This window comes from Falco rusticolus, chromosome 4 (genome assembly GCF_015220075.1).
Source record: "Falco rusticolus isolate bFalRus1 chromosome 4, bFalRus1.pri, whole genome shotgun sequence".
NCBI classification, from domain to species: Eukaryota; Metazoa; Chordata; class Aves; order Falconiformes; family Falconidae; genus Falco; species Falco rusticolus.
Genome location: NC_051190.1, coordinates 81,841,089 through 81,854,888, shown reverse-complemented (window position 1 = coordinate 81,854,888; position 13,800 = coordinate 81,841,089).

Sequence of the window (13,800 nt, the reverse complement as noted above, 5' to 3'; positions counted from 1 at the left end):
TATGTGTTGTATAATGCAGACTTGCAGTTTAGACTGAATTATTTAAGGAGTACACCTGCAGTTGCCAGCTTTAGACACTGATCAAGCCAGCACTTACACATGGGTTTCCCATTGTCTAATGTTATTCACGTGACAAAATATTTGCAAGGCTGGGCGCTTAATTTCTGGTAATTTCCTGCCAGGGTGATCTCAGGGGAGATGCACGTCTTGTCTTTCAGGAGCTGTTGGAAAGATGGTTTGTACTAAGATAGGAAAATTAAATACAAATGGTAAAGGGAGTCTCCAAACAGCAGGACTGGCAAAAATACTGGAGCCAGTTTGTTTTTCTTTCCTCACACTCTTCCAACTTTTTATTTGGCTCCAAGACTTTTAGAAGTGCTTAAAGTCAAGTAGCTAAAATATGTAGGCTGTCTTGCATGCTTCAATACCTGGATAAAAAAATGGGTTTATGTTTGGATTGGGTTTTTTTTTCGCATTCCATTTTCCTTTAAGATGTTAAAGACATCTCATATTTAGACAGCCTACTTTCAATTAACCCATATTATCCACCTCTGACTGTAACAGATGCCACTGTCTACATAATTGGATGTTTCCAATAAATTGTCAGAAACATGGTAATGTTTCATAAATAAAATTGATCCATTGTCTAGTGATACTATCAGCTTAATTTTATATAACATTTTTTTAAAACATCAATTTTTTAAGTTACTCCATTTGTGTGTCAAATGCCTTGGTGCCTATCACTTTAGATTATTTTCAAAGACCTTGAAATATTTGACTGAGAAAGCAGGTGTTACTTTGATTAGAGGTACTAATATCTGGGATGCAAAATAATACCTTCCTAAACTGAAGGTGGGTTTGAATAGAGGACTAATAGTGGATCTTCTTCACTTTACATAATGAGAAGATGAAAAAAATGTCCCATGAAAAAGGCCTAGAAGAAATCAGATTTTAAATACTTGTAGACATGTTTAATTCCAACTTTTATTCAAAATGAGGTAAGTTTCCAGTGCCATTTTAAGAAATGGATAAATAAATACCTCTGAGTTTAAGAGTGGAAATACAATCTTGTGCCTAACACACCAGTGCAGTAGCCAGGAGCTTTCTCTGGTACCACCAATTCTGACCAAAACCTATTGTCTCTTTCCCTGAATTTCTCCATCTGTGCAATAGGGGTGATGGCAACACTGATGGTGTTGCTCACCGTAATCAAAGTACTGTGTTTGAGATCTTTTCCTTAGAAAGTTATTATTAAATATTTAAGAAAATTATAGAATCTGATTCCAGAAATACAATACAATCTACAAACTTCTTACATCACCCCATAAGTTAGAGTATCTATATTGTAAAAATTTGTAATAGTGACATCAGCCTCACAGGAATATTTTGAGGTCGGTTTAATACAATGACTAAGTAACATAATGAAGAGTCAGTCATATTGAAATTCAGTTTCCTTAACAAAATAAATCCTTAAAAGAGACAGGAACAGGATAAAGATTTAACATTTTCTGCATTTAAAAGTCTTGGAAGGACAATAATGAAGATCTGAATTAAATTAAATTAATTTCAAAGATATCTTAATGAATGTCATTGATTACATGAAGTAATGAAAGGAATGGGATTTCAAAGGTTAAGTTAGATGAAGATGTAAATGTTCTACATAAATCACCAGTTTCTCATGCTTGTCACTATCAGTTGCCTACAAATAAATTATCACTATCAGTTGCCTACAAATAAATTTAAAAATATATATAAGCTAGTGACAAATATAAAAGGCACAGTAGTTTAACTAAGATCTTACCCAAAACAAAACAGCTGTACTCATATGAGGGCAATTCTAATAAATGAAATATGCAAGAACCAGGCACAAAGTGTAACCCAAATACCCGTGCTACAGCTTACTTTCTCAGAGATCATGAACTCTACAGAAACCTTTCTTTCCTACCTTAAAAGTGTCTCATTTCTCAGCTTGATGGGAATCTGGAAATGAAACATTCCTCAGCTTCAATTTGGCAGCCACAGTTTGGCCAAATGAGGGGGTGGGGGGGTTCTACTATTGGGAGCATCTAACATGTCTAACAGAACGGCATCCCTTATAAAAAGTGGCTGATAAAGGCAACCTAGTCATTAAAGCAAAGGACAAATAAATTTTCTCTTTTCCAAGGGGTTTTAAATCCCAATTTCCTACTTCTAAGGACTTGGCATTTTCTATAGGTTGTTTGAAAGCAAGGTGCCAGGAGAGGAGCAACATTCTTCCCACTGCATACTGAGCAACACAAAGTGCGAGAACAACTCGTCTGTCTGCAGGCTTGAACAGACTCATCATGGGTGTCCAAGACTCTTGTGCTTTACAATTACATCCACTGGGTATGTGTGAGCAATCTTTTGGATACAGACTGGAAGCTACAGATTGCCTTTCCCAGAGAAGAGGGAGTTTCAGCAACAAGCTAATAGAAACACCCTTGGCCACATCATTCTCCCATTAGCTATATGTTAGGTAGCTATATCCCTGTCAACTTGCTTCTCATGAGTTTTTTCAAATATAAACTATTTCAATATTTTATGCACCCTGCACCAGTACAGGATCTAGTTCATACTGTCTTTATAGCCACTGCATAAGGTATAACAGTCATCCCAAAGATCTCTGTTTTTATATAATCAAGACACTCCGGAGACTAGCTAGCCAGTGAATTGAATTATGTGTAGTTAATATATTACATGCAGTTAATTGAATTAATTAAATGCTAACTGCAAAGATTGCTTATTGCTAGGATATGTTAGTGATATTTTGGTAAGCCACCCTTCTCCCCTCACCTTTTTAATATTCCATTGCTTGTTTCTTAAGAGTTTGACCATGTTGTGTGGTTTAAACAATTGTATGGGATCAAGTGAAATCAGGTAAATTATGTGATAGAGATAGATACAGATATAATAGATTTTGTGCAAGTAATGATTTTTCTTTTAGAGAGCCACTGTTTCATGTTTCTGGAAATAAAAACACTGTGCAAGCTAAAGCCCTAGCTCACATGTCCAACTGAGAAACTTCATAAATAACATTTGTAATATTTGCAGTATTGCTTAAGACTTCCTTTTGGTTTTGTTTGTCATTAAAGTCCCCAGTGGCACACCTTGGAGGGAAAATGTAGATAAACAGAACTTTTTTTCAGCAAGAGTGTTAAAAAAAGTGACTTCCCCGGTTCTTTCCAGCTGTTGTAATGTCACATCCCTACACATGGCCTTTCCTGGACTATGTACACAGCAATATCAAGTTACTGAAAACCCAGAAGTAAGCAGCTGAAACCTGTGTTCTCTTGAGACCTGACCCTGTGTCATTCAAGTCACCGAAAACTTGCTGCTGACCTCAGGATCAGGGCAGAGCATTCCCTGTAACAAAACAAGAATGATGCAATATTTACTGCAAGTCAAGCTTTGGTATGGTGCATTAATTAAAAGCAATACAATTGCACAGTTCCTTGTTACCATAAGTGGCTAACAGGATGTTCTGTTACATTAAAATGAGAGCCCTTTGATAGATAAATGATGATGGGTAAAGTTGTAAACTGTGTATACCAAATACAAAGGACCGAGCACTCCCTTCTGTTGTCTGTCCTGTCTCCAGTTTTCTCTGAAGTCCTGGATTAAGGACATCATTACCTAAACCATAATCTAAAAGGAGGTAGTTGATCAGATCTTTTAAAGCTTCCTTTTTTACAGGAAAAAATTCTTTGAGCTTTCAGGATTTTATGTCATGCGATTAGACACTACTAAGCTGAATGGCACCAAAGGTAAGAGTTGTTTGGACTTTGCCTTTCAACTTGTGATACAAAGATCTATGGCTCAGGGATGGAATTCATCAAGAAGAGCAATAGTTCTCAGAGAATGCTCAAAGCATTGCCACGTCTTGCACTATTATGCAAACTATGTTGCCCATAATTTAAGTTTTTCTTAAGACTCTAGCTTCTGGAATCCTGTGACTGCTGCTTTTTCTTTTTTTTCTTTTTTCTTTTTTTTTTTTTTCCCCCATGCATATTTGCTTTCTTTAACAAATGTTTCTGACTGCTAAAAACAAGAGCTATAAAAGGTTAAAAATCTAGAGGCAAACAAGAAGATTTTAGTAGGTAATATTTTAAAGTATTTTCCCTTTTAACCCACCCTAGTAATTATATGAGGCTTGACTCATGATTTTTAAACTCTTGGGGTTGCTAATGCTGAATGCAAAAAAACTATTCTTGGTCTATCCTTCTTCCATAAAACCTCTGGTTCCAGCACAGCCCTATACGATGGCCATGAGGCAGAGTTTTGCTGGGTTTCCTGGTTCCCTGCTGGTGTTTGACCTATTCAGTTTGGAATTAAAACAAAGCGGACCACAGAGCCAGCTCCCTGGGGGCCCACGACCCTCAGTAGCTCTCAGCAGGCACAGACCTCAGCCACAGTATGTTGTGGTACCTACTACTCCCAGTAGCTCTGGTCAAGGCAAACAAGAGATGTACTGTGGCCTTCAGGGTTTTCTCTTTCTATAGAGGAAACAAGTGTAAAAATATTGAGTTTGAAATGCAGGTACAAACTGCAAGGTAAAGCAAAAATAAGGTATCTCACATACTGAGAAGCACTTCCATATTAATACCAGAGCCAATGGAAAACTTGGCTCGGTCCTTTGTCATTTTTGCCCCACCTATGGAAAACAGCAGAAAAATGTGGAAACATTGAGTAAGAATGAACTGCTGAGTGTCCTTGTGTTTATGGTTTGGCAAAGAAAAGTGATACACAATGAACCCTCTCCCAGCGGCCCCTTGCTATATTTTAATGCTTCCTCCTTTATTCTTTCTTCCAATTGTTTGTCTGTCTGTCTCTCTCTCATGCTTATTTGTTTTTGAAAAAAATCTCCTTTCTTGCTTTAGGTTCATTATGTGTGGAGGTACATAATGGCGTATTTCACATCCACAGATATGTTATTTTATTTTAATTGATGAGCCAAACATACTTGCGTAAAGGTGACTACTTTCTTTACTGTTCCTGTTAGTCAAAAGACCCTTCTAGTATTCAAAACACACAATATACCACTCATACATTCTTAATGTTATATTTATTTATTTCAGATGTGTGTCTAGTGTCCTCTAATGATTCATTTTCTATTTCCATGCCAGTAACATAACACTGTCCTTTTCCCAGTTTCTATTTCCTCTCCTGTTTCTTTGCTGTTAATTCCTTGTCATTATTTGTTGTCTCTTCAGTGCCATGCCTCCGCTGTCACCGTCTCCCTCTGCCTCAGGATGTGCTACTACAGCTTTTAAGCACTATTTTCTAACCTGCTGATTTTAGTGTGGCGGAGGCAGGAAGCCCAGTAGTAATAATGTTTGATTAAAAAGAGATTAAATTAATAAAGAAAATCATGGAACATTTTAAGCACTATGGAGTTTGTGGTATTTCTTCTGCTTACGTATTTCCACAAAACTTGAATGTGAGTACTTATCAGCACATAAATTACAGTTATAGAAATGTTTGCCAGGAAAGAAAAATACTGTTAAGACAATTGAACTACAGTTTTTTAGATCGAAGAATAACCTATTAACTTACTGAGTGTGATCATGCCTTTTGCTTATGTCTGTCTGCATTGAGGTCATGAGTCTGTTATTTGAAGATAATGGCATTACTCCTTTGCTTCAAGTAGCAGCATTTGTGATTTGAGTTCTAACCGCCCTTTACCTTCTCTCCACTCATGACTCATGGCTGAATCATTACCTTTAATCATTCTGAAAGCACATATTTTATTTTTGCGCTTTTAATTACAGTGAAAAAAAATGCTTTGAGGGAGGGTAAGGTGTTAAACACTGCAGCAGTGCAGGTATGTACCAAGATGCTTATTTTTGGAAAACATCAGCTACTCACAGTTTCCTATCCATCACCACAAACTGGATTTCACACTGGTGTTTAGCAGAGGAAAGCCTGATGATCAGAGGTCAGTGAGAGACATGAAAGGGACATTTCTGAGATTCTGACAGCAGTTTGCCATTGAAGGTCAGATCACTTTTGGTTTTATTTTATGTATGACTAATTTTCCCTGAAATACAGCTGTAAGAGAGAAGTAAGTATTCACGCCTTCATTGCCAATAATAAGATATATACTTGAGTATACTTTTTTCATTACCAGAAATATTCCTGTTATTTATGGGAAAATCTAAGAGTGCCTCATGCCTATGGTTAATTATGGTTAATTATGTCTGATAATTGGATGGTATAATGTATGTAACTGACCTTATTAAAAAAGAACAATGAACAAGGGATTGTGCTACAGAAGCAGAATTATTGCCCAGTAGTTTTTTCCCCCAGGACTTTTCCTTGCAAGAAAGCCCTGTGGTTGTATTAGAATTCAGTTCGCATAGTCCTGGGTGTTACAGGACCACCGAAGCTTGCTGTGCACTACTAAAGGCTTCCTCTTTGAACCTTTTTATGGAAACTGGTAATATTTTCCCTGAGGAATCAACTGGCTCTTAAGATGTGACAGGAAAAATAACTCATCTCTGAGTGTGGCTGAGGGACATCTGAGCATTGGCAGTGGTGGACATCGTACATATCAAGCAGTCCCAGCAAGGTGAGATGATCAGTCTTCCTTCCCCAGCGTTTCCAGGCAGGGAAGTGGAGATGGACTGGGGCAGCAAAAGTTGCAGAGAGGGGAGCGCAAGTTATAGCAGATCCTGCTGGGGCAGCATGGCGGTATGCCCTGGCAGGGGGATGCAGCAGAAGGTTGGCAGTTATAAGCCTATTGGACATTAGTGAATACCATGAATAGCATGAAGTCCCTCTGATTCAAAATGGAAAGTTCGAAAGAACAGCTGTGACAGAGAAGATGGTCTACAAGTGGTACCTGTGGCCTGTTTGTGGGCGGTGGTGGTGGCTGTTGTTGTTATTCTTTCTTTGGGTTTTGCCTGTTCAGGAAGTTCTCCATCACACTATGCCAAAACGGCACAGAGTAACCGCTCAGAGATGAATTTTGTCTTTAAGCAGCAAAGGTATTTATTTCATGCAACGTTGGGGAGCTAGCCGATTCACACCGGACAAACTAGCTCCAAAGTTTTCAGTGAAAAGCTGGGTATTTTATGTGGTTTATGTGAGAGGTTACAACATCTTCCCATACATATTCATTTGATTTTGACACCCAATCATTCCATTCATAATAGGTGGGATCTAGGTGGAATAAAACTTTCTTTGGTCAATGATTTCCTGACTCATGGCCTCCTTATCTCCTTCAGGTGCCCACCTTATCTTTTCTAATTATTCAGAGTACATTCCTTTAACATTGTCAGTGGTACATTCCTTTAACGTCCTCAGTGGAACCTTTTCTTATTCAGAGTACTTTTCTTATTATTCAGGGTACATTCCTTTCTCAACACAGAGCATCACCCAGAGCATTGTACCAAACTCATCCTGACTGATCTTTTTAAGACCTTGCTCTGTTTCAGGGTAAGTGCAAAACACACTTTTCTATGAATATTTTAATGAAGAAGATGAAATTGTATGCTGGTAGGTTTGAGCATTTGACATCTATTCGCAACACACTTCTTGGTGGTCCTGTCAGATTCTACTGCACTTACATGCAAGATAAAGAAAATGGGCAAGATGCAGTATTGGCCATTGAAGCTGATGTAAAGACATCCACTAAAGTGCAGAATCTAGAACATTTCCTACTGTAATGTTCTCATTTAACAGGATAAGTACACAGGGCTGTATACAATACATATGAATCACCAGCAGAGACCACTTCTAGTGGATGCAGATGTCCAGTATTAAATGTATTTCTTCTGAGTTTTCAGAATAAATAAGTGTTCAGGTAATATTTCCCCTAGATAGTATTTCACAAACAATATAGTTGTAGGCAGTGTAACACAGACTAGTTGCTATGAGGTTAATTTTTATCAGTGTGTGGAAGAAATTATCAGAGATATCTTGCAGTCAGATTTTAGTGGGAAAGAGCAGTAATGACCAATAGTACTGTTAATAAGAGTTAGAAAATATTAATCACTGTATTTTTAATATTAGTAAAAGTAACTCAACATTTCAAGTTCAGTTGTACCGTCTGAGCTCAGTCAAATTTGCCAAAAATGTGCACTGGGATGTTTTTGTTTTTTCTGGAACATTTTCTGGAACTTATGGAAAATGTAGTTATGTAGTCTAAATATAATCTGTGGAAAATACTCTACTGTAAGGCCTATTTTCCTGTTAAGGAGATCACATGCAACAGTATTAATAGTGCCTGAGTCCTTGAGCTTGTCTGATTAGAAGATTTAGATTTGGTTTCTAAGATGTGGAGATTTATGTCTGAATCCTTACAGAATAGGATATGTGGATATACTTTTGTTTTCCAGAAGGCATAGTCATATTTCTCAACCACTCTCTAGTATTTCTGGGTAACTGCAACCATAACCTCTGTGTTTTTACTGACTACATACGCAGCATACGCTAAGGTTAAAAAGGTACAAAATAATACTACATGGCTATGTTCTCATATTTGCTTCCTCTGGGGAACAGCTTCTGATTAAGAAGAAGTAAGCTAAAGTGTAGGTATAGAAATAGTATGTAGAAATATATTTTTCTTCCATGGTTTCTGCATCTTATTTGCTTGTCTGGAGAAAATAGGTTAATTTTTTCAACTAGGCATTGGAAGTCCTATCAACCTTTTCATAGAGTCATAGAATGATTTTGATTGGAAGCAACCTTAGGAGCGCCTCGTTCCAACCCCTCTGCCATGGTAGGGACACATTCCACTAGACCACGTTGCTCAAGCTCCATCCAACCTGGCCTTGAACACTTTGAGGGATAGGATATCCACAGCTTCTTTGGGCAACCTGTTCCAGTGTCTCGCCACCCTTTTCAGCTTTTCATAGCTGTGGTCATTATTTACTTCATGTTTTGTTTTCTTTATCTCTACAACCAGTATGGAATTAGAGGCTAGATACAATTCTATACTTTAGATGACTGAGAAAATCTGATTAATACAATCCCATTAATGATTTTGCTGTGCTATGGCAATTGCTATTGGACGCCACTGCTTTTGGCTTTTTCTTGCTGGATTCTTTGAAATTTCTCAGTGCCTTCCTTATACCTTCTACAGGGAAACTACACAAATGGGGAAAGCCAGCTAGGCTAAGGACCCTACACCGTCTCCTGTGTATGGATTACCCATGCAAGATTTCTTTACAACAGGAAGAGTGACGCTGTGCACTTTCAGTCTGCTCTCTGGCTGTCTGTTTTACAAAATCTCTGGAAGTGATCACTCAAATAAACTGTTTAGACACTGTATGTGAGGACCTGGGCTCTACTTTTCTCTAATAAGCCAATTCTAAAGTGAAAAGTCTCACAGATAAGGTTCCTGCTGTCAGTAGCACACCAGAGAAGATTAGTAAAAGATGAAAGAGTAACCCCTCCTCTAACAAGCAACAGCAGGTAAAAAGCAAATGAAAAAGCCACTTGCTGTGTTCCCTAAGAGCTAATTTTAGATTATATGTGCTCAAGTGCTGCCATTTCTGGTGGAAAGAAAACCTGCGACCTGTAGTGCATGCTCATACTTAGCGGTTTCCAACATGCACTGATGGTTATACCTTATGCAGGTTCCCATCATCCCAAAGCAAAGCTGGTCTTGGGGGAAAAAAAAAAATATGTTTCAGCAGATGAAACAGGAGCAGCAGCTTGGTTCTGTTCCTACAGTGTTTTACTAAAAAGAGCTTGATTCTTAGCTGACATAAGCTGGGTAGCTGTGCTGACCTTAGTGTTTGGTTGTTATTTTCTTTTTGGCTCACTGAATTTCTTCACATCCTAAGCTCATTAAATTGTGGCTTATCCAAATTCCTGGTAAGAAACAGTTTAAAAGATAAGTATGGTAGCATATTGTAAGTTCTGTAACTTAGGGCAGAAATTTTTTACAATGACATTTATAATACAAAGGTTCCCTAGACTGGGAGCCACAGGCTTGTCACTTGAACCATCCAAGTGTCTGTGTCTTTGAATTAATGCACAGGTCCAGGGTTCTAGGCAGAGCAAGGAGAATTCCTACATGAGCAATAGGGCTCTAGCGTGTCATTTGCAACAAATTATTCAACTGCTCTTGTCTTTTTGGTCCTTCAACTAGTTGCTTGAAATAGACTAGCAACCTTTTGGACGTATTTGTTACTCAAAATAACTGCAAACTGGAACAATGTTCACAAGCAGATCATAGGGAGCCATGAACATGGGAGCTGTTTGCATTGGATACTGACATCTTGTGGTACAATTTAGTTTGGGGATGGATCCTGATGCAGTTTTTGCAAAACTTGTACCAGTGAAAATGCTCTACTAGATAAAAACGCCATTCAACATATGGGCTTACAGAGATTTATAGAAAAAGTCATTATGTTTTCTAAAGGAAGATAGCCTCCCATTCCCTGGTGTGTTCCCAGGAATTAGGGGGTACAAACTGGTTTTTTTATTTTTTTAAAGTAGCTGGTCTTCCAAGGCAGAAGAGCTGGTAGAGTCATCTCAACATCATGTAGTAGGGCTGACACAATAGCTATGTAGGGTTTATACTGCTTTTCCAAGCAGTATAAAATGAAATTCAGAACAAGAAAAGATTCCAGTATTCACACAGAAAATATGCTTTTTCAGAAGATTTAAGGGTTAGAAAAAAAAGAACAAAGTATCGCCTTGGTCAGTACAAAAGCTGGAAGATTTCTGTAGCATGGGCAAATATCTCTGAAATCATTTTACTCATGTTTTACTTATCCGTTTCAAGCAGCGCTATCATGTTTTGACAGGTCATTCCAAAAGCAGTAGTAAAGCTTCATAGCAGACTTACTCAAAACGCGACCCAAAACAACAGGAAAAATGAGTGTTTGTAAAACACAGTGCAGTAATGTGCAAAGTTGGCTAAAGAAAAGGTAGGCTATTTTCTGTAGTTGGATCGAGAGAGAGCAAAAAGCTAACAGGAAAGTGCTTAGTAGCCCAGACACTCAGTAGGTTCAGTCTTACTTTCATATTCAGTGAAACTATTAGGTATTTTTGATCTAATAGCAAGGGCTTAAAGAATGAAAAGACATGCACTGTTCGGCAGGCAGCTGCTCACTTCAGTGTCTAGCTTAATGAATTGTGCTGTCACGCTGGGATTTGAAGCAGTCCAGTGAGTAAAGCTTCCCTGCTGCCTTTCTCTTTGACTGCATTACACAACCAGCTCTCTTTTATATTTTGATAGTGACATCTATTGGAGCTTTGAAGAATAATCTCTTTGGGAAAAAAAAAAATAAATCCATATATGTATTAGTAAAAGAAAAATTGTTTAATGACTAAAAAATTTAGTCTAAACAAAAGAAGATACATAAAAGAAAAATGTGGCAAGAGTTCAAATCAGATTCAGGAAAAAAAAGTGACTTTCTCTCTTTCGATGATGGGTGAGCTTAGAAACTTACTCAGATGTCTGAAGTTTGTTTAGAAGAAACGCATCAACCAAAGCTGTAACCTCAAAGTGAAACAAATCCAGGCTTTGACTGAATCCCCTATAGATACACACACGACTGACAAGTATTGACAAGACCAAATCTAACCGAGTGGACACAGTGGCAGTTCACCAGTCAGCACAGACTTGGCAAGCCGTCCTTGTAAGCTACTGAAGTCTGTGCTGTTAATGGGACACAATCATCCAGACCATTCAGAATGAAATTAACTCTGTTTTTTCTAAGCAAGCCATCTTCACACCTCTGGATTATTTCACACCTCTGGATAACATTGTGCATATGGCTTGTGTCCGTTTGGAGCTTACGGCAAGTGTCGTATGCTTGGCCAGAGATGTAAGACCGATACACAGTGAAGAAGTGTGCCTAATGGGTTTAAATTACAATAAATTAGCCAATGTATTTACAATTTTTTAAAATACGTGTACTATGAGAATACTCTAGCATTCAGTCCCTTGTGTCAGTAGTAGGCAGTGCTGAGTAACACTACCTCACAAAATCTCCAGAAGTTAGGAGATATGAAACCCACAAGGAGTGTGCTGTAGTCCCCAGGGCAGCCCCTTTCCTTTCTGTTCCTTGTTCTCCTGAGTCCCTTCCTGCACATCAGAGAAATGTGCCTTATTTTCCTCAGCCCATGTCTCTCCATAACATCTGGCCCATGACAAATATTCTCATAAGAAAGTTTCATGTTTATTTGCTAGAAGTTGTGACTTTGGGGGCTTTATCCTGGCTTCTTTTCTACAGGGATATGATAAAGGATTCCCCAATATTTCAATGCTGAAAGAAGTAGGAGATTTCTTTGTTGTGCCAGATTATAGATTTTGGTAAAGTTTTATTTTCTTTTGGGTCTTTTTCCATATGATTTGATTTCAGATAAATCTGCTTTTTAAATGAAATGTATTTTCTCAAACAACCAAAGGCTTTAATTGCATTTTACTTGTTGGTATTGTCTCACATATCTAAAGGCCTGGTTTTTCTTTTATTTATTCTGGTGTAACTTCACCAGTAGCAGCATGGCTTACACCCTATTGACTCCATTATGATAATAAAAACACAACTCAGACAGGGAGCTAGTAAGACAGGGATCTTACTATGAAATGAAGAGGTGAAGTACAATCTTAGAATAATTGATTCAAACAATCTAAGTGCAAAAGTATTTGATAAAACCTTGAATAACTTGACAATTTTCTGAACTGCATATTTTGCAAACCTCTATACAAAACCCTTTCATATCCCATATAAAACAATTGATAACATCTTCAGTTATTGTTCTCATATAAATAATAAATCAATTTCTCCTGCTGCTGAGTGGAACATGTTCAATTTTTACAGCCACTATTACGTTCTCCATTCTTATTCAGCATTTACACAGCCTGAAGGAGAAATAAAATGTTAATGATGTTGTAAAGACCCTTTTTATAATGAAAATATATCCAAATTAATATCACCTTTTATTTAATAGGAATACTATTATATCATATTATTTTGTTTTAAGAGTGTCTGTAAAAAGATAAACCAGGAAAGAGTCAAGCAGTTTAGTCAGTGTATCGCAACTTCTCTGTGCAAATATTGCTACACAAAGTAATCTGGGTTTGGTACTCTAGCCATTTGCAGTTTCATATAAGCAGCCATATAAGCAGTTTCAGTGATATCAGTTTAAGGAGGCTAACACTGCAGAGTCACTTTTCTCCATCTAACTGTGCTTTCAAGACCACTGATTGATCAAATGAATATAAGGAGAGAATACTAGAAGCAGCAAATGAAAGCTTCTTTCTCTAGACTCGAAGATAGATATTCAGGGAGAGATTGATTTAACTGGAATGAGTAAAACTCGCTAAAATCTGTGCTGGTACTTTGTGAATAAGATCACAAGAGACAGAAGGTGAGGCCACTGCAAAGGTTTTTGTATAGGTACCTGGTTCTGGTATGGCCAGGAACTTTTAATATACCTGACCATCCTCAAGCAGACTCAGAAAAGGTTTTCAGGCCTCTCTGTAGCATACAGTTGCTCAGAAAGGCTCCAGCCTGTGTTTGCTGCGCTAATAGGCTCCTTGGAACATTGTGTCCTGAGAGCACAGGACAGAGACATCCTGCCTGCGCCTGTCCTATCTTATTAAAATCCACCCTCATCTGAGCTGTGAGAGACTGCAACTCTCTGCAGAGACACCTGGATGCCTGCTACATCCCTTTCCCCAGTATTCATGCTGTGGGGATAGCGTGTGGATTCAGGCACATCACCAGGTCCGTGTTGATGCAAGGTAGTAGAAAAGCACTGCACTGAAGTAATGATCCCTCCCAATGACACCTGAACAGGTTGTCCAGCCAGAGC